Source organism: Apodemus sylvaticus, chromosome 4, assembly GCF_947179515.1.
Source record: "Apodemus sylvaticus chromosome 4, mApoSyl1.1, whole genome shotgun sequence".
Taxonomy (NCBI): domain Eukaryota; kingdom Metazoa; phylum Chordata; class Mammalia; order Rodentia; family Muridae; genus Apodemus; species Apodemus sylvaticus.
Genome location: NC_067475.1, coordinates 156,770,772 through 156,791,545, shown reverse-complemented (window position 1 = coordinate 156,791,545; position 20,774 = coordinate 156,770,772). Strand labels below are relative to the sequence as shown.

Here is a 20,774-nt window from a genome sequence, read left to right as displayed (position 1 = left end):
AGGAACCTGCTCCACCTGGGGTGGAGTGCTCAGAGTGACAATGAAGTTCATTGTTCCTCCAGGTCTACGAATTTCTGAATTAAGCAGGTGACCCACCCAGCTGCCTGAGCAGTGGAGCCAAGAACCACCAGAAGACTTCCCCAGAACTCAGCCCAGAGTCTGGGGGAGGGGCTTGCCCAAACTGTTAAATGGTCTGACCTACATTAAACTTTCAGCCTCTATTGGTAAACTGTCCTCCTGGCCCTAGTTGGTTTTGCTGCTTTCCCATCCATCCCTCAACTTCTGTTCCAGGAACCCAGTTCGCAGTAGCTGCAGGCAGCTACAGAATACAACAAAAAAATAAGATCTTCACAAATGTTTTATTTTTATATAAAATAAAATAAAATAACTAAAAAACTAAAAAAAAATGACAAAAATAAAAAAACCATGCTAAAAAGATTCTTAGCTCAAGTATATTTGTGCTATGCATGGCTTTTGGAAGTAAAAGTGATGGGTAAGTAAATAGAAGGTCTGGGCATGTTAAAGAGGAAAGTTAGAAAAGCAGGGCACTGGGGAGCAACTATCAGTAGCTGCCATTGTGCCTCCTCTCCCTTCTCTGGCAGAATTCCCAGAACAAGAAGGAGATAAAGAGTTAGGTCTTAAATAAGGGGGAGAGAGAGAGACAGAGAGAGAAAGTAGGTTTCAGAAAAGCAGTTGTTCCATGTCTGGGACGTTGTATCAAAAGAAGAAAAATGGTTATAAGCTATTTCAGGTATCTCCTGGGGATGAGAGGGAAGCAGGAAACATCCTGCTTTGGGACATCTTTGGGACATTAAGTTCTCTTCCCTCTCGGTCTATTATCTGTCCTTGGTGCACCATATGTCTGTTCATATGTCTGTCAATTAATGCTTATTTTGTTGTTTGAATGATTGATTGTTGTGTATTTCATGTTGAAAAAAAATGGATAAAACTTTATCTGCTGGCTGTCCACGGTTTGATTTAGTTTAACTTGTTTAAAAAGCAGTCTCAATTTGCACAAGAGAAACTGATAAGTTACCCTGAACTGTGGCTTGGAGTCAAGTGCAACTGGAGAAGTCCTGCTAGAGGCTGGTTATTTACACAAGTCGTTCTTAAAGGAGCAAACAGCTTTTCAACATCTTTGGTAAGAGAGCTGATGGCTGTTTTTTCCTAGAGAAACCTCTGTGATTGTGTTTATTGGGTTCAACAAGTGACAAAGTGCTTTTCTCTTGAAATTACAGTTAAAAAATGTAAGAAACTTTTGTCTGGTTTAAATAAGTATATGTTTATAGCAACTTCACTTTTGTTTCTGACTGGTTTTTAAGATATAAATATGTTCTATATGCCTTGGTTATAGAGTATTGGCTTATAAGTTATTGGGTATGTTTAAAAATCTATAACATTGGTAACAGAAAGTGAGCTTAAATTGGTAACTCAGAGTTGGAGTCATTCTAAAAATCATATGACATGAACCAACCAAGAAAAACAGGTCTCTAAAGACATTTCTAAATTGAGATAATATTTATGTAATTCTTATCCTAGAAACTAGACTTATAAAAGATAAAATTTAAAACAATGTCTCTTTACTGATGTATTAAAAGCTACACTGTCATGCATGTATAAGTAAGAACTGGCAGTCAAACTTTGTATGTGAAAGTAATGCTCTTGATATCTTTGTATGTGAAAGTAATGCTCTTGATATTAATTTTAAAGAGAATAGATTGTTTAAAACTAAGTTTTATTCTTCAAAATTATGGGCATGCTCTAATATTACAAAAAGAAACTTAAAAATATTTAAGTTGTGAATGTTCCATTAGTTGAAGTTTACAATTCAATCACAAGCTTAAGATTTTTTTTTATTCGATATAATTTATTTACATTTCAAATGATTTCCCCTTTTCTAGCCCCCCCCCCACTACCGAAAGTCCCGTAAGCCCCCTTCTCTTCCCCTGTCCTCCCTCCCACCCCTTCCCAGTTCCCCGTTCTGGTTTTGCCAAATACTGTTTCACTGAGTCTTTCCAGAACCAGGGACCACTCCTGCTTTCTTCTTGTATCTAATTTGATGTGTGAATTATGTTTTGGGTATTCCAGTTTCTAGGTTAATAACCACTTATTAGTGAGTGCATACCATGATTCACCTTTTGAGTCTGGGTTACCTCACTTAGTATGATGTTCTCTAGCTCCATCCATTTGCCTAAGAATTTCATGAATTCATTGTTTCTAATGGCTGAATAGTACTCCATTGTGTAGATATACCACATTTTTTGCATCCACTCTTCTGTTGAGGGATACCTGGGTTCTTTCCAGCATCTGGCAATTATAAATAGGGCTGCTATGAACATAGTAGAGCATGTATCCTTATTACATGGTGGGGAATCTTCTGGGTATATGCCCAGGAGTGGTATAGCAGGATCTTCTGGAAGTGAGGTGCCCAGTTTTCGGAGGAACCGCCAGACTGCTTTCCAGAGTGGTTGTACCAATTTGCAACCCCACCAGCAGTGGAGGAGTGTTCCTCTTTCTCCACACCCTCTCCAACACCTGCTGTCTCCTGAATTTTTAATCTTAGCCATTCTGACTGGTGTAAGATGAAATCTTAGGGTTGTTTTGATTTGCATTTCCCTAATGACTAAGGAAGTTGAGCATTTTTTAAGATGCTTCTCCGCCATCCGAAGTTCTTCAGGTGAGAATTCTTTGTTTAACTCTGTACCCCATTTTTTAATAGGGTTGTTCGGTTTTCTGGAGTCTAACTTCTTGAGTTCTTTATATATATTGGATATTAGCCCTCTATCTGATGTAGGATTGGTGAAGATCTTTTCCCAATTTGTTGGTTGCCGATCTGTCCTCTTGATGGTGTCCTTTGCCTTACAGAAACTCTGTAACCTTATGAGGTCCCATTTGTCAATTCTTATACGCTATTGGTGTTCTGTTCAGAAACTTTCTCCCAGTACCGATGTCCTCCAGGGTCTTCCCCAGTTTCTTTTCAATTAGCTTCAGAGTGTCTGGCTTTATGTGGAGGTCCTTGATCCATTTGGATCTGAGCTTAGTACAAGGAGACAAGGATGGATCAATTCGCATTCTTCTGCATGCTGACCTCCAGTTGAACCAGCACCATTTGTTGAAAAGGCTATCTTTTTTCCATTGGATGTTTTCAGCCTCTTTGTCGAGGATCAAGTGGCCATAGGTGTGTGGGTTCATTTCTGGATCTTCAATCCTGTTCCATTGATCCTCCTGCCTGTCACTGTACCAATACCATGCAGTTTTTAACACTATTGCTCTGTAGTATTGCTTGAGGTCAGGGATACTGATTCCCCCAGATTTTCTTTTGTTGCTGAGAATAGTTTTAGCTATCCTGGGTTTTTTGTTGTTCCAGATGAATTTGATAATTGCTCTTTCTAACTCTGTGAAGAATTGAGTTGGGATTTTGATGGGTATTGCATTGAATCTGTATAGTGCTTTAGGCAAAATGGCCATTTTAACTATATTGATTCTACCGATCAATGAGCATGGGAGGTTTTCCCATTTTTTGAGGTCTTCTTCCATTTCCTTCTTCAGAGTCTTGAAGTTCTTGTCATACAGATCTTTCACATGTTTGGTAAGAGTCACCCCAAGATACTTTATACTGTTTGTGGCTATTGTGAAGGGGGTCATTTCCCTAATTTCTTTCACAGCCTGCTTATCCTTTGAGTATAGGAAGGCCACTGATTTGCTTGAGTTGATTTTATAACCTGCCACTTTGCTGAAGTTGTTTATCAGCTGTAGGAGCTCTCTAGTGGAGTTTTTTGGGTCACTTAGGTAGACTATCATGTCGTCTGCAAATAATGATAGTTTGACTTCCTCCTTTCCAATTTGTATCCCTTTGACCTCCTTATGTTGTCGAATTGCACGATCTAGTACCTCAAGTACAATATTGAAAAGATAAGGAGAAAGGGGGCAGCCTTGTCTGGTCCCTGATTTCAGTGGGATTGCTTCAAGTTTCTCTCCATTTAGTTTGATGCTGGCTACCGGTTTGCTGTATATTGCTTTTACTATGTTTAGGTATGGGCCTTGAATTCCTGTTCTCTCCAAGACTTTAAGCATGAAAGGATGCTGAATTTTGTCAAATGCTTTTTCAGCATCCAATGAAATGACCATGTGGTTTTGTTCTTTGAGTTTGTTTATGTAGTGGATTGTATTGATGGATTTCCGTATATTGAACCAACCCTGCATTCCCGGGATAAAGCCTACTTGATCATGGTGGATGATCGTTTTGATGTGTTCTTGGATTCGGGTGGCAAGAATTTTATTGAGTATTTTTGCATCGATGTTCATAAGGGAAATTGGTCTGAAGTTCTCTTTCTTTGTTGGATCTTTGTGTGGCTTTGGTATCAGTGTAATTGTGGCTTCGTAGAAGGAATTGGGTAGTGTTCCTTCTGTTTCTATTTTGTGGAATAGTTTGAAGAGTATTGGTGTTAACTCTTCTTTGAAGGTCTGGTAGAATTCTGCACTGAAGCCATCTGGTCCTGTGCTTTTTTTGGTTGGAAGACTTTCTATGACTCCTTCTATTTCTTTAGGCTTTATGGGACTGTTTAGATGGTCTAGTTGGTCCTGATTTAATTTTGGTATTTGGTATCTGTCAAGGAAATTGTCCATTTCCTCCAGATTCTCCAGTTGTGTTGAGTACAGGCTCTTGTAGTAGGATCTGATGATTTTTTGGATTTCCTCGGTTTCCGTTGTTATGTCTCCCTTTTCATTTCTAAGTTTGTTAATTTGGATACTTTCTCTGTGCCCTTTGGTCAGTCTGGCTAAGGGTTTATCTATCTTGTTGATTTTCTCAAAGAACCAGCTCCTGGTTTTGTTGATTTTTTGTATGGTTCTCTTTGTTTCTACTTGATTGATTTCGGCCCTGAGTTTGATGATTTCCTGCCTTCTACTCCTCCTGGGTGAAATAGCTTCTTTTTGTTCTAGGGCTTTCAGGTGTGTCATTAAGTTGGTAATGTATGCTCTCTCCATTTTCTTTTTGGAGGCACTCAGGGCTATGAGTTTTCCTCTTAGCACTGCTTTCATTGTGTCCCATAGATTTGGGTATGTTGTGTTTTCATTTTCATTGTGTTCTAAAAAGTCTTTAATTTCTTTCTTTATTTCTTCCTTGACCAAGGTATCATTGAGTAGAGTATTGTTCAATTTCCACGTGTATGTGGGTTTTCTATTGTTTCTGTTGCTATTGAAGACCACTTTTACTCCATAGTGATCAGATAGGAGGCATGGGATTAGTTCGATGTTCTTATATTTGTTGAGGTCTGTCTTGTGACCAATTATATGGTCGATTTTGGAGAAGGTACCATGAGGTGCTGAAAAAAAGGTATATTCTTTTGTTTTAGGATAGAATGTTCTATATATATCAGTTAAATCTAATTGGTCCAAAGCTTCAATTAGTTTCATTGTGTCCTTGTTTAGTTTCTGTTTTCCTGATCGGTCAATTGAGGAAAGTGCAGTGTTGAAGTCACCCACAATTATTGTGTTAGGTGCAATGTGTGCTTTGAGTTGTAATAAAGTTTCTTTTATGAAAGAGGGTGCCCTTGCATTTGGAGCATAGATGTTCAGGATTGAGAGTTCTTCTTGTTGTATTTTTCCTTTGACCAGCAAGAAGTGTCCCTCAGAGTCTCTTTTGATGACTTTGGGTTGAAAGTCAATTTTATCTGATATTAAAATGGCTACTCCAGCTTGTTTCCTGAGACCATTTGCTTGTAAAATTGTCTTCCAGCCTTTTACTCTAAGGTAGTGTTTGTCTTTGACCCTGAGGTGTGTTTCCTGTAAGCAGCAAAATGTAGGGTCCTGTTTACGTATCCAGTCAGTTAGTCTGTGTCTTTTTATTGGGGCATTGAGTCCATTGATGTTAAGAGATATTAAGGAATAGTGATTGTTACTTCCTATCATTTTTGACGTTATTTTTTAAATTTGATTGCTTAACTTCTTTTGGGTTTGATGAAAGGTTACTATCTTGCTTTTTTCAGGGTGAAGTTTCCCTCCTTGTATTGGTGTTGTCCTCCTATTATCCTTTTTAGGGCTGGGTTTGTGGATAGATATTGGGTAAACTTGGTTTTGTCGTGAAATATCTTAGTTTCTCCATGTATGGTGATTGAGAGTTTTGCTGGATATAGTAGTTTTGGTTGGCATTTGTGTTCTCTTAGAGTCTGCATGAGATCTGCCCAGGACCTTCTAGCCTTCATAGTCTCAGGTGAAGAGTCTGCTGTGATTCTGATAGGTCTTCCTTTATATGTTACTTGGCCTTTTTCTCTTACTGCCTTTAATATTCTTTCTTTGTTTAGAACATTTGGTGTTTTGATTATTATGTGACGGGAAGTATTTCTGTTCTGGTCCAGTCTGTTTGGAGTTCTGTAGGCTTCTTGTATATTCATGGGCATCTCTCTCTTTAGGTTAGGGAAGTTTTCTTCCATAATTTTATTGAAGATGTTTGCTGGCCCTTTAAGTTGTAAATCTTCACTCTCATCTATGCCTATAATCCTTAGGTTTGGTCTTCTCATTGTGTCCTGGATTTCCTGGATATTTTGGGTTACAAGCTTTTTGCATTTTGCATTTTCTTTAACTGTTGAGTCCATGGTTTCTATGGAATCTTCAGCATCTGAGATTCTTTCTTCTATTTCTTGTATTCTGTTGTTGATATTTGCATCTCTGTCCCCTGATTTCTTCCCAAGGCTTTCTATCTCCAAAGTTGTCTCCTTTTGAGTTTTCTTAGTTGTTTCTACTTCTGATTTTAGATCCTGGATGGTTTTGCTTAGCTCCTTCACTTGCTTGTTTGTGCTTTCCTGTAATTCTTTAAGAGATTTTTGTGTTTTAAGTGTTTTTTGCATTTCCTCCTTGTTGGCTTTTGTATTCTCCTGGATTTCTTTCAATGATTTTTGTGTTTCCCTTGCAAGGGCTTCTAACTTTTGATCCATTTTCTCCTGCATTTCTTTAAGTATGTCCTTCATGTCTTCCTGTACCAGCATCATGACCAGTGATTTTAATTCCAAATCTTGTTTTACTGGTGTGATGGGGTATCCAGGACATGCTGGTAGAGGAGAATTGGGTTCAGATGTTGCCATATTGCCTTGATTTCTGTTAGTGACGTTCCTGCGTTTGCCTTTTGCCATCTAGCTCTCACTGGTGTTACTTGGTCTTGTCAGTGCTGGACTCACCAGTGCAAGCTGCCCCTTCCCCGTTGGCCTCTGGTGCACAGCTTACACCCTGCACTGCCTGTAGACAGGGTGCTGCTGTCCAGGCTGTTCAGATCCGAAGCAGGCACCTGAAGGCTCCCGCTGGGGCCTGCAGGATTTATTGGAGCACACCGACTTCTCCCAGCTGGCTGCCCGGAAGCCCCCACTAGCCTCTTGAGGGACCTGGAGATGTGGTGCAGCCGCCCAGGCTGATCTGAAGCGGAGAGAGTTGACCTGAGGGCTTCCGCCTGAGGCCTTGCCCCAGATTGTGTCTGTGGACCAGATGGAACCCGTGTGCACCCCCAGGGAGCTCCGAAGGTGTATGCTGCTGTGACCTCCCCTGTGTTCCGCTCACTCCGCTGGGCAGCCGATTTCCCCAACCGTGCTGGCGCACACTAGGTTAGCCTTGTCGCCCAGGCCCTGAGTCCAGGCAAAAGCCTGGGAGGCCAAAGTCCGAGCAAAGTTCCCCTAGGGCTATGACTGTTAATTGGGTCCGCCAGGTGACCCGGATGGCGGGCGTGCGCGTCCGCGCTCCCAGAAAGCACCGGGAGAGTCTGTTGTGCTAATAACCTCCTGGGCGGGTTGACACACAGATGGCCCACCAAGCCGCCCAGTTCTTGGGGTCAGTCCTGTGCCTTTTGGGGCCTAGACCCCCGTTTTGTTAGCCTCAGGCTACGCTTGTTAGCCGTCTCTGCCCTCCCGAGCACTCTGGCTCCTGTAGGCAAAATGGCGGCGCGTGCGCCGGCCAGGGCAAAAAAAACTCCTGGCTGGGTTGGCGCCCCGATGGCCACTCGAACAGCCCAGGGCCTGGGTGCAGGCCAACGCCCGTCAGGCTCAGACCCCTGCGGTGTTGGGCCTAGGATTATGTTTGTGTACCTCAGTCTGACCGATCTCTGGAGCCCGGGATCAAGATGGAGGTGAGTCTCTCCCGACTGGCGGGAAGCCGAGTTCTGAAGTGGCTTCCGTGCAGCGAAAGGCTCCGCAGAACCGCAGTTGCTTGCCGCCCCGCTGGTCAGCGAAGGTCAGTGGTCGTGGGCACAGGTCCTAACTGGACCCTGTGTCGCCTTGGTTCCACCGCTGATGGCCCTTCAGCTGGACCAGCCACTGCTGCTGCCGCCGCCACCGCCCAAGCTTAAGATTTTAACTCATCCATATTTGTAATTAATAAAAAAATCAGACAAGAGGATCAGTTATATCCTAAACAAACTGTGGCACAGAAAATTTGAATAAGAAAAGATAGTTTATTTGATTTAAATGATTTTCAAAAGCTTTAAAATAATGTTAATTTGTTAAGACCTCACCTTAAGCTTGCCACAGGAGAACTTAAACCTCTGGTAGTCTCAAGGGGATTACAAATCCTAATCCCCTAGACAATTAACTGATGAGGGATAATTTACATCACAAAAAAGTCAATTGTTGGCTGTTTCACAGCAGTCCTTTGGCATTACATTAAGGGACCATTAATGTAAATTCATACTTCTTCATTTCCAAGAAAAGTTTAAATACCCTATTATAAATCTGTTGCTATGTTAATACAAAATTATAAGATAGAATCTTAAAAGTATTTTATAAAAGAACTTAATAGAATATTTATTCCTTAGTCCAAACAGTAATTACATTGGTTATTGCAAAATACTAATATTTGGCCTATTACATAACAAACTTTTTAGAAAAATTTGATAATCATTATTCCAAAGATAAGTTTTTAGAATTTGGCTCTATTCATACTTTTGTAAATATATACATGCAGCCAATAAAAAATACATTTACTATATTTATGATCAGTTCCTCTAATGATAGAGAAACATATATAATTAGATCACATGTTTATTCTCTTAAATATTTCTCCTGCTTCACAAATAATTAATTTACGTGCTATAGCCACATGGTATAATCAAGCTTTTAATTTATATCCTGATAATTAAGATAGATAGCTCATGGCTTACAATTGCTTAAAAATATATTTTTATAGATATTGCTAATTTTCAAATTTTATACAAATACAGCTTAATTTAAGAAGCTTATACTGTTTCTTGCTTTTCAGACACTTAAAAGCTCATAATAGATTGTCCAGACTCCTTAATGAGGACAATGCCACAGCAGGTTTACCTATAAGCCAGATTATAAACATTACACAGAAACAATTAGTCAAATGATCTCAGTCTTTACATCAACAAAATAATAATAACTTAAACAATAATTTAATATTTCTAAAAATGTACAAGTCAAATTATAAAGACTTGTCCTCAGTGTCCTCAAATTTTTCATGTACCACTTAATAGTGTTAATCCTTGAGGATTCATACCGAATCAAGACAAATAGATGTAACTCATATTACTGATCTAAAAAAAATAAAAGAGGTACATATGACTCTTGACAGCTTTTTAAGTTTTCTATTTACAACTGTTATAACAGGGGAAGCAACTAAAATTAGAACTATGCTGTTTTTCTATTCTAGGTGTTTCAAATAAGATTAAGACAAATATTATAACTATTACAGTCAGTCATTTGAGATGCTTTGTTAACAATTTAATATTAGTCATATTACTGAAATTCCTTATAATCCTCAAGGAGAAGATATTATGGAACAGGACCATACAACTTTAAAACAATATTTTTATAAATAAAAGAGGGGAGAATCATATCTCCATATTCCAAAAAAAATTAAAATTTCAATGCCAAAAAAACTCTCTGAGTGTGAGGAAGAGGGCATGTTTGTGTTTTTTCTGCAGGATGCTGAAGGAGCATGCTAGCTGCCAGAGTGTTTAACAAGAGATGCTGATCCCTGAAAACGGCCGCGGTCCTTGACACCTTTAGACACCTCCTGCTAGTGCCTCGGTCCTTGACACCTTTAGACACCTCCTGCTAGTGCTGACACTGTGGACATCTGCAGACTCAGCATCGCCCTGCAGATTCTGCACATTCAGAAGAGAGAAACATGCATTCCCTTTGTAGTCGGCCTTTCCCTGACTGCCTACCTCTGTGGTGGCCCCTGGATTGGTGGGTGGATCATTGTAATCACCAATAAGTTAGATAAACAATTTCAATTAGCTATAGAGGCTTCTGCTAAATCTTTGGCTTCTCTGCAGGGACAAATAACTCCACTTGCCCAACTTGCCTTGCAGAATGCCGTGCCTTAGACCTTCTCACAGCTGAGAAGGGTGGAACCTGCCTTTTTCTTTTTTTTTTTTTTTTCCTTTTTTTTTATTTCATTCGATATATTTTTTATTTACATTTCAAATGATTTCCCCTTTTCTGGTCCCCCACTCCCCGAAAGTCACATAAGCCCCCTTCCCTCCCCCTATTCTCCCATCCACCGCTTCCCACTTCCCTGTTCTGGTTTTTGCCTTATACTGCTTCACTGAGTCTTTCCAGAACCAGGGGCCACTCCTCCTTTCTTCTTGTACCTCATTTGATATGTGGATTATGTTTTGGGTATACCAGTTTTCTAGGTTAATATCCACTTATTAGTGAGTGCATACCATGATTCACCTTTTGAGTCTGGGTTACCTCACTTAGTATGAAGTTCTCTAGCTCCATCCATTTGCCTAAGAATTTCATGAATTCATTGTTTCTAATGGCTGAATAGTACTCCATTGTGTAAATATACCACATTTTTTGCATCCATTCTTCTGTTGAGGGATACCTGGGTTCTTTCCAGCTTCTGGCTATTATAAATAGGGCTGCTATGAACATAGTGGAGCATACATCCTTATTGCATGCCTTTTTCTTAAAGAAGAATGTTGTTATTTTGTTAATGAATCTGGCCTGATAGAATTACAGTATCACTCCATAATGCTGGTATATAAACTCCATAAGCTGAGTGAGGATCTACACAGATAAAAATTTTCTAGAGCTGTCAGTGATTGGTGGGAATCCTCCATTTTTTTCCTCCTGATGCCCCTTGTTGGACCCTTGCTTTGTGTACTTTTGATAGCTATTTTAGGGCCCTTTATTTTAAATCAATTGATAGGATTCATTAGACAGCAAGTTGACTCTGTGGCATTCAAAACCATACAAATACATTATCATCAACTTGATTTGGCTGAGAGGCCTGGTTGAGCCATGCGATGACATCGCCCCCACAAGGGATGCATAGAAGCTCAGAACTATGCACACTGCGTCAGCCTGGCATGAACTCAGTGTGGGCACCTGCAAGGGGTGTAAAGCAAAGCACTGCAGGGGGAGGAGCCAATTGTCCACTTCTGAGTCCCCCGTGAAGCACACCTGATCTGCATAGGGGTTGGTGTCGGTCCTCAGACCACTCTATATTATCTTGGGGTCTCCCACCAAGATAGGCTCTGCCCCTCCTCTCTAAAAAAACCATGAGCCGCCTAAGATGTGGAAAGAACAATCCTCTGTTCCCCACGAGAGGGATGGGGTCAATTCTTCCCCTCTTTTTTGGTTAATGCCCACTTGTGCATCGAGACCTATAGATGTCTGCTTTCTTGCCAGCCTCACAAAAATTAAATAAAAAGGGAGGAGATGCCAGGAGCCAAACTGACCTTACTTTATGTTTAGAGTTCATTTTAAAGATAGGCCTAGGTTTTGACTTCTCCTTAGCTACAGACCTTGGAGAGATCAGGTGGTCAATGGTCACTGTGCCCTCCCAGAAGAAGAAAAAATCTTACAGCTGCCAGAGATTCACCTTGGCAGAATGCCCAGGCCACGTGGAAAATCCCACTTGCCTTACTTCTTCCCCGCCTGTATAAGTTCCCTGAGAAAATATAATTTTGGGGGTCTTGAACAAAGTTGGTCTTGGTCTCATTCTTCATGTCTTTATTTCTCTGCCCTTCTCTTCTAGGGTCCCCTGTTGAAATCCCCCGCAGGCCAGGGCACAACTGAATTTGTGTGGAAGTGTGTAAATGAGAACTCTGCATGCATGAAGCTGTGTATGAACTTATGTGAAATTGTGCATATTCACTTATGTAAAAAGTTTTTCTTTCTGCCAGTGTCATTCTCTTCTGAAGTTTATTGCTCCCAACTCCTCTCTAGCCAGACAAGCAAGAGGGATCTGGACAATAGGGAAAAGGCTCTAACAACTAATCCTTTACTTAATCTCCTGCTGTTTTAGGATGAGGTGCTAAGTGCCTGAGCCTGCAGTCTCTGGCCTAAGAGGAACACAGAAGGTAAGTCAGCTACATGTACACCACCACTACAACAGCATAGTAACTTAGACATAGATAAGTAAAGTTTTATTATGCAGCAACCTTAAATACCTCTTAAGACAAAGTCTTACCCCAGAATTTCAGAAGACCAAGTCATCCCCCAGCCCCCAATGCTCTTCTTCCCTACCTGCTGCCTCACGAAGAACCTAAGAGAAAGAAGATCTCCAACCCCTGTCAGGGCTGGCCCCTGGCAGGCTAGTAGGAGAAGAAATTTTCTCCAGTGATTTGGCTTCTCATAGGCTGTCTATGCTCTAGTGAATAACACTACTCTCATGTATATACCAGCAACACTAAATGGACTCATGGATTTATAAGAATACATGAAATTGGAAGAAAAAGTAGGGTGGATTATGGTACAAACTAGAGAGGTAGAATTGGAGGATCAGCCAGATGAAAATATGTTGCACACATATCTGAAATTTTTATGCAATATTTTAAACATTTTTAAGAATTAAGAACTCATAATTTCTAGTAGTAAACTAAATACTACTTTGAAAAATGAGTACTTATCCAAATAGAGTGAAAAAACACCCTCCCATCCAATTAAAGGTTTATACTTTGATTAAAATGCAAGAGAATTTGGAGATGCCTGCCTTTTGAGTGCTAGTTTTAGGATATTGCCACCCTTAACCAAGAAGTAGAACCTAGATTTAAGACTAAAAGTAATAGATAATATTTTTGTGTTAAGCACATAAATTTAGGTGCAATCTATTAGGCAGCAATATGTACAAGGTTTATTAATAAACATTCATTTGGCAAATGTTACACATTTTCATGTATCAGTCTATCCACTACTGTGGAAACAATATATACATATATTTTAAAGATATAGAACACCCTGTATCTTCAAAGAAACAAATGCAAGATTCTCATCTTGGTTCACTGAACCCCAAAGTCTAGATTTTTCTGGTTAAACTTTACTTTCAGCTCTTGGTATAAATATACTAATGATTACTAATACTTAAATAATGATTCTCTTGCACTGCTAGAGATGAATAATTCTATGCAGAAATTTAAAGGACTAATTTCCTTATTCCTAGTTGCAAAGTTGGTCAGCAGCATATTTTATTTTTGAAAATCAAGGCTTAATATAAGAAACATTTTTAAATTGGCCTTAAGAGGAGATCAGAATTTCTTGGAAAAAACTGATCAGTTAATAATTAATTATAACAACTTTAAGCTGGATAGTTAGACATATATAAGAATGATATTTTGTACAAGAGAACATAGGCAAGCATAATTGGATTGGAAAGATCAAAAATTTAGAATCTTGAATAATTTTGTAGATTTTTTTTTTAGAACAAGCATTAGAAAAAGGCAAAACCATGCATCTCTTAAGAGCAGTAGGATTCTTCCTTATAAATATACTACTGGAGCCATAATAGGGGCAGGGATTTTTGAAACTCCTAAAGGAATGTTAAAATATTCTGCACTGAACATCCCTGTTTCTCTCAGTATTTGGGCAGGCTGTGGCCTGCTGAGCATGATGAATGCCCTCTCTTTGACAGAGATGGCAACCACCTTTCCCATGAGGGGAGTATCTTATTATTTCCTGAAGAGATCCTAGGATCCTGTGCTGCTTTCCTCAGTTTTTGGATTACATTTTTTTCTCATTGTCTAGGACTGGGTACTCCAAGCTTACAAATAGCTAGTTATCTAATTCAACCTTTCTATCCTGAGTGCCCAACTCCAGAACTCCCAATTAAATGCCTGACTTTGACGATTTTGTGGTCATTTGGATCTGTAACACCTGCCTGAATAGAAACCCCTAGAAACATATTGACAACCTCAGAGCACAATATGGAAACAAGCCAAGATCAAATGGGCTCTTTCAAATAACATAGAACCTCACTGACAATGACTTGGAAATGTGTTACCAGAGTTCTAGTACTTTTAGGACATGTATGCTTGTGTTTTTTTTTCTCTCAGTTTGAAACAAAAAGGGAAACTGAACTGAAAATATTCTGAGCTACACCTTTGATGTCTCCTCAGATTGTATCTTCTTATCAATATTCTTTTATTTCACTAAACATCCTCCTTTTTATTTTTAACCAATTCATATATTTTTCTATTTTTCTTATTTTCTATATTCTTTGTTTACATTCCAAATGATTTCCCCTTTCCCAATCCCCCCCTCCCCATATGTCCCATAAGCCTTCTTCTCTCCACACATTCTCCAATCACCTCCCTCCTTTTTCTCTGTCCTTATATGCCCCTACAAAGCTAGATCAAGTCTTTCCAGGATTAGGACCCTCTCCTTACTTCTTCATGGGAGTCATTTGTTATGCTAATTGTGCCTTGGGTATTCAGAGCTTCTGGGCTAATTAATATCCACCTATCACAGATTGCATTCCATGTGTATTCTTTTGTGATTGGGTTATCTCACTTAGGATGGTATTTCCAAATCCAACCATTTGCCTAAGAATTTTATGAATTCATTGTTTTTAATTGCTGAGTAGTATTCCATTGTGTATTTACACATGTATTGTGTATTAATACTACATTTCCTGCATCCATTCCTCCACTGAGGGACATCTGGGCTCTTTCCAGCTTCTGGCTATTATAAATAAGGCTGCAATGAACATAGTGGAGGATGTGTCCTTATTGCATGCAGGGGAATCCTCTAGGTATATGCCCAGGAGTGGTATAGCCCAGTCCTCCGAAATTGGCAAGTCCAGTTTTCTGAGGAACCACCAGACTGAGTTCCACAGTGGTTGTACCATCTTACAATCCCACCAGCAGTGGAGGAGTGTTCCTTTTTCTCCACATCCTCGCCAACACCTGCTGTCTCCTGAGATTTTAACCTTAGCCATTCTATATATAGGAAGGCTAGTAATTTTACTGTGCTAATTTTGTATATTTATTGAAAGTGTTTTTCAACTGTTGAAGTCTATTGGCCGAGTTTTTAAGCTCTTTTATATATAAAATCATATCATCTGCAAATTGATATTTTGGCTTCTTGCTTTCCTATTTTTATCTCCTTGATCTCCTTTAGCTGTTTTATTGCTTTAGCAGAGACTCCTGTACCAGGTTGAATAGCTGTGAGGAGAATGGATAAAATTTTCTTGTTCTTAATTTTAGTGGAAATGCTTTGAGTTTCTCTTCATTTAGGTGGAAGTTGGCTATGGCTGTGTTGTAACTAGTCTTTCTCACACAGATGTTCCTAAATCCCTAATTTGTCCAGGAGTCTTATCATGAAAACATGTTAGATTTTGTCAGAGGTCTTTCTTTATCCAAGAAGATGATTATGTGGATTTGTCTTTCAGTCTATTTGTATACTGGACTACCTTTATCAGTTTATGTATGTTGAACCACCCCTGCATTGTTGGGATGAAGCCAAGTTAATTATGATGAATATTCCTTAGGAAATGTTCTTGCATCTTTTGCAATACTTTATCGAGAATATTTTATCTACATTCATAAGGGGTTGTGGGTTTTTTCTTCCATTGTGGGTCTTTGATTGTTTTGGGTGTCTGAGTTATTGTGGAATTATGAAAAGAATTAGGAAATGTTCCTTTACTTCTGTTTTGTGGAATAATTGAGGAGTATTGTGGGACCATGTGAGGCAGTCTGTGGCCTGCATGAACAAGGCTTACTCCGGAAACCCAGTAGAACATTCTACAAGGAACAAAACCAGTGAGCCATGCTCCCAGACTCCTGGCTCCTCAACCACATAACTCTGTGACCATCAGTCATGTAGGGCCATGCTTCAGGCCCCTAGTGTTCTGGCTGAACTCTACCCCTACAGTTACCTAGCTACAGCCAGGTTTTCCCCACCCTACAGTTACCTAGCAACAAGTAACCCAGTCCACTCTAAAAGAAGACTTCTTGGGCCCTCCTAGCTCTCTCTTCTCTCTCTTGCCCTTGCTCTTGTCCCCCTGTTTCCCCTCTTTCCATGGGGTCATGGCCAGCTCTCATCTCTATATGTTTTTTTTCTCTCTACTCTATCTCATTTTCTCTTCCTACGTTTCTTCTTTTTTTTTTCTTTTGAACAAAACTTTATTTTTTATTAGATATATTCTTTATTTACATTTCAAATGTTGTCCCCTTTCCTGGTCCCCCCTCCAAAAATCCTATAATCCCACCCCTCCCCCTGTTCCCCAATCGACCTTCTCCCACTTCCCTGTCCTGGTATTCCCCTACACTGCAACACATTTTATAATAAAGCCTTGAAACTATGGACTGTCTCTTCTTATCAAAACCCACCAAGTAGGAGCATGTAACTGTTCTCCAGAAAGGACCCAGGATTCCCTGCTTAGACAGCCTCTCTTTCTACAGGTACTTGGGCGCCCTCCATCCCTACCCTGGTTTGGTGCTTGGTGCTCCAGCCCAGCCCATTTTCCCCTATGAGGGCCCTGCCTGGCTGTTTGCCTGACAGCTGGGGAGCACAGCAGCCTTAGCTGGGCAGCCTTCCCTCTGTCTACTTTCCCTACGGTGGGTATGTGGACCCTACCCATTTTATGCCACAGAGTATTGCTGTTAATTCTTCTTTGAAGACCCAGTAAATTTCGTCATTGAATTTATTTGGTCATGTACTTTCATTTGTCTGAAGATTTCAGTTAATGCTTCTGTTTTACCAGATCTTATGGGTCTGTTTGAATTGCTTATTTGATTTTGATTTATCTGGGCTTGGTGTTATATATAAATAAATTCATCTGTTTCTTTAGGTTTTCCAGTGTGTTGGGGTACAAATTTTTAAAGTATGTCTTTGTGATTTCCTCAGTGGCTGTAATGAGGTTCTGAATTTGTATCTAATTTTATTAATTTTAATCTTCTCTGTCTTTTAATTACTTTGGCCAAGGGTTTAACAATTCTGTTAATTTTCTCAAGGAATCAACTCTATGTTACTTCATTATATATATATATATATATATAATGCTTTCCTTGTTTCTTTCTTTGTTTGTTTGTTTCTGTTTTATTTAATTCAGCCCTGAGTTTGATGATTTTTTCATCTACATGTTGGGTGTGGTTTACTGCTCTTGTTCTAAGTCATTTAGCTATGCTGCTAAGATGGTAATATGAGCGCTTTCTCTCCCTGCTAAAATTCCCCTCATTGTGTATCATACATTTAGATATGTTGTGTTTTCATTTTCATTTGGTTCTAAAAACAACTTGGTCTCCTCACTGATTTCCATTTTGACCAATTTATTTTTTTGAATTCAGTAGTAAATTGTTTCATTTCCACATAACTGTAAGCTCTCTATCATTTCTGTTGTTGGTGTCCAGGCTTAATCTATGGGGGATTTTTGAAAATCTATATACTTTGGTATTTAACATAGGTTCACAAAATACTCCAGCATTTAAGAACAAAATTGTGTAACACGAAAACAGTATCATACAAGCAATTGAAGGAACTAGGACAATTAAATAATGTTTTTCATTCCTTTTATTACAACAATGTGAAGGTTCACAAAAAATATTTTTTTTCTAACAAACTTTTGTTTGTTTCACAGGTGGGATTAAAAAAAATCCTGCTAAAATAATTCCCAAGTCTGTGATTTCTTGTCTTTCCATCACAGTTGTGTTTTATTTACTGGCTGGTGTAGCCTTTCTGGTAGTTTTGACACCAAAGGAAATTACAACTTCCGGTATGGTTTGGTATAAACAAGAGTGAAATAGTCACTTCTGTCTTCCCTGAATGCAGTTGCATTATCTTACGCATGGATTCTCTAGACTCTAAAATAAAATTTCCAAAACATATATCATGTTGTCTGCTTATTCCATTATGCCACCTATATGCTGTCAGCCTCATGCGAAAACCTGTAACAGTGAGGAGTACCATTTCTTCTAAGATGTAAGAAGTTCCTTGCACTTAAATGTTCAACACTATCGCATCTTGGAGAATTTGAAATGCAGTTAAAGATCTCAAGATTCAAGGGAAGGACTTGACTCAAATTCTGCAAGAAATGCTCCCTCTGAATAATAAACTGTGAGTTATTAGTCAGAGGACCAGCAGAAACAAAGCTCAATACATTATTTTTCAAGTAAGCACAAGAAAATTCTAAGTATGAAAGTGTGATTAAAAGAAAGAGAAAGGAATAAAACTAGAATTTCATCAAATAGGTATACAAAAACATTATTTTGGCATAAAAATATAACGATGGTATTTAATTTTAACTAGACTTTAACTGCCATGTGCATGATTTGAAATAATTTTGCACATTATTGTACATTTTACAACATAGTGACTGATATTCCTGATGTCAAACATTTAGATTAGTGAAGACTGTGGTATTTGGCTCATAGATACTGCTCATTTGCCACCAAGTCTGGTGACTTGAATTCAATACCTAGAATCCACACTGTAGAAGAGACCTGACAATTTATCTTATGACCTACACACACACACACACACACACACACACACACGTGTTAGTAAATGCATTTCACCTTGTACACACATAAAACATCCAAAGTAAATAAATAAATATTTTAAAAACATAATCTTGATATCTATTGAAGAATCATTCCATTTCTAATTTATTTGACAGGAGTTTTCAAGCCTGTTTCACATATATATTTAATTCCTTCAGATATTTCCTAGAACAAGTCAACTGTATTTATAGTTTACATGCCTGCATACTAACAATTTAGGATAAACCCAGAAAAAAAATTCTGTTTGCTATCAGGCTATTCACATTTGTAGATTCCATCAACCTGTAAAGCAGCTGTTCTGTAGATGCACATGGATTTTGGTTCTAACTTATAAGTTAGGGTTTTTTCTAAAGATTTATTTATTTATTATATGTACGTATACTATAGCTGTCTTCAAACATTCCAGAAGAGGGCTTCAGATCTTGTGAAGGATGGTTGTGAGCCACCATGTGGTTGCTGGGATTTGAACTCAGGAACTTTGGAAGAACAGTCGGTGCTCTTAACCTCTGAGCCATCTCTCCATCGCTAGATTTTGCTTTCAAAAAAGAAATTCCAAAATGATATTCTACGTATAATGTTGAATTAGTGTCAGTATTTATATTGGAGACATGAAGTGAGAATGAACTCATGGACAACTATGCAACTATGCAAAGGAGCATGAAAGGAAAGTTGAGTTTATTGCTCTAATAAATGGCAGAAATGATTTAACGGGGCAGTAGTTGACTGCTATGCTTCGGCTATGAAATGTCCCTCATAGGCATGTGAGGTTGAATGCTTGGTCTCCAGCTTGGAAATACCGTGGAAAATGTAGGAGTGAAGTCTTATTGGAGAAAGTCGTTCACAAGAAATGACCCCTGAGGGTTTTAAATCTGTCCGCATGGCTAGCATATTCTCTATTTCCTGACTGCAGACTCAATATGACCAGCAGCTGTACAATTCTGTAGCAATACTGTCCTCAAAATAATAGACATTATTCTTTCCAATGAGTCCATCTATATACAGTAATGTCTTGTCAGATAACCAAAAGAAAAACAACTGAATCCTACAACAACTATTCTTTGCATATTGTAACATAAATTGGAATGGTTTCAGATCTAACATGGATTGTTTTGCCTCCCTATAGCAAATTAGCTGATATTGTCATACAGCTGATATTCACTGTACATATCTGCCAAGCAAGAAAAATTCCACAAGTTATCATGAAGTTGGATCAACATGGAAAATAGCAATTTCTAATGTATCTTTTTTAAGGAAACCGTAAAGCCAAATTACATTCACAAAGTAAGTGAAGAGTTCCCCCCTTTTATAAGAAGGCACAAAATCACATTGCTCTCAGAAAGAATAAATGAGTGTTGCTATATTTTTAACAAGCCAAATGACTTTTGTTCTTTACTTTCTGTTCAATTTTTGCAGATTCTGTTGCTATCACATGGATAAACAGAGTGTATCCTTCCATGCAATGGGTTATTTATTTGGGGATCTCCCTCTCATCATTGGCCACCACCTGTATAATTCTTTCATCATCAAGGATTTTCTACTCTGCTAGCCAAGAAAGACAGATGCCAGTCATCTTCTCAATGCTTAATGACCATCACAGTCCTGTTGTAGCTGTCACTCAAGTTGTCATTTTATCTACAGTTTTAATAATAAGTGCAAGCGTAATCTATTCAATAAAATATGTAGGACTAATGAACAATTTCCATGGAGTGTTATATATGATAGCTTTACTTAAAACTGAGGTACCAAAAGCCAGCACTTCCAAGACCTTTAAGGTGAATCAAAATGCTAATATTATGTTTCTACCTACCTTACTTGAATAATATTGAATTACTAGAAATGCTGTTTTATAGCTGTATATGCTTCTAACTTATCTGTAACAAGAATATAGATATCACTATTGTCATGATTTGGAAACTACCCAATGTTTTTACTTGGAAAATTAAATATTGACATTGTGCAAAAGGGGGGGGGGGAATCTAATAGCCATCACAGGTAAATTATATAGGTTTATTCTTTTTCATCTCCTCAGCAAAATATGAAA

The 20,774-nt window shown here is 38.7% G+C and overlaps 1 pseudogene; it reads left to right on the top strand.

Moving 5' to 3' along the window:
• The window catches only part of LOC127683753 (solute carrier family 7 member 13-like), a 33,575-nt pseudogene extending 13,066 nt beyond the window's left edge, over nucleotides 1-20,509 (top strand).
• The last annotated feature ends 265 nt before the right edge of the window (nucleotides 20,510-20,774 follow it).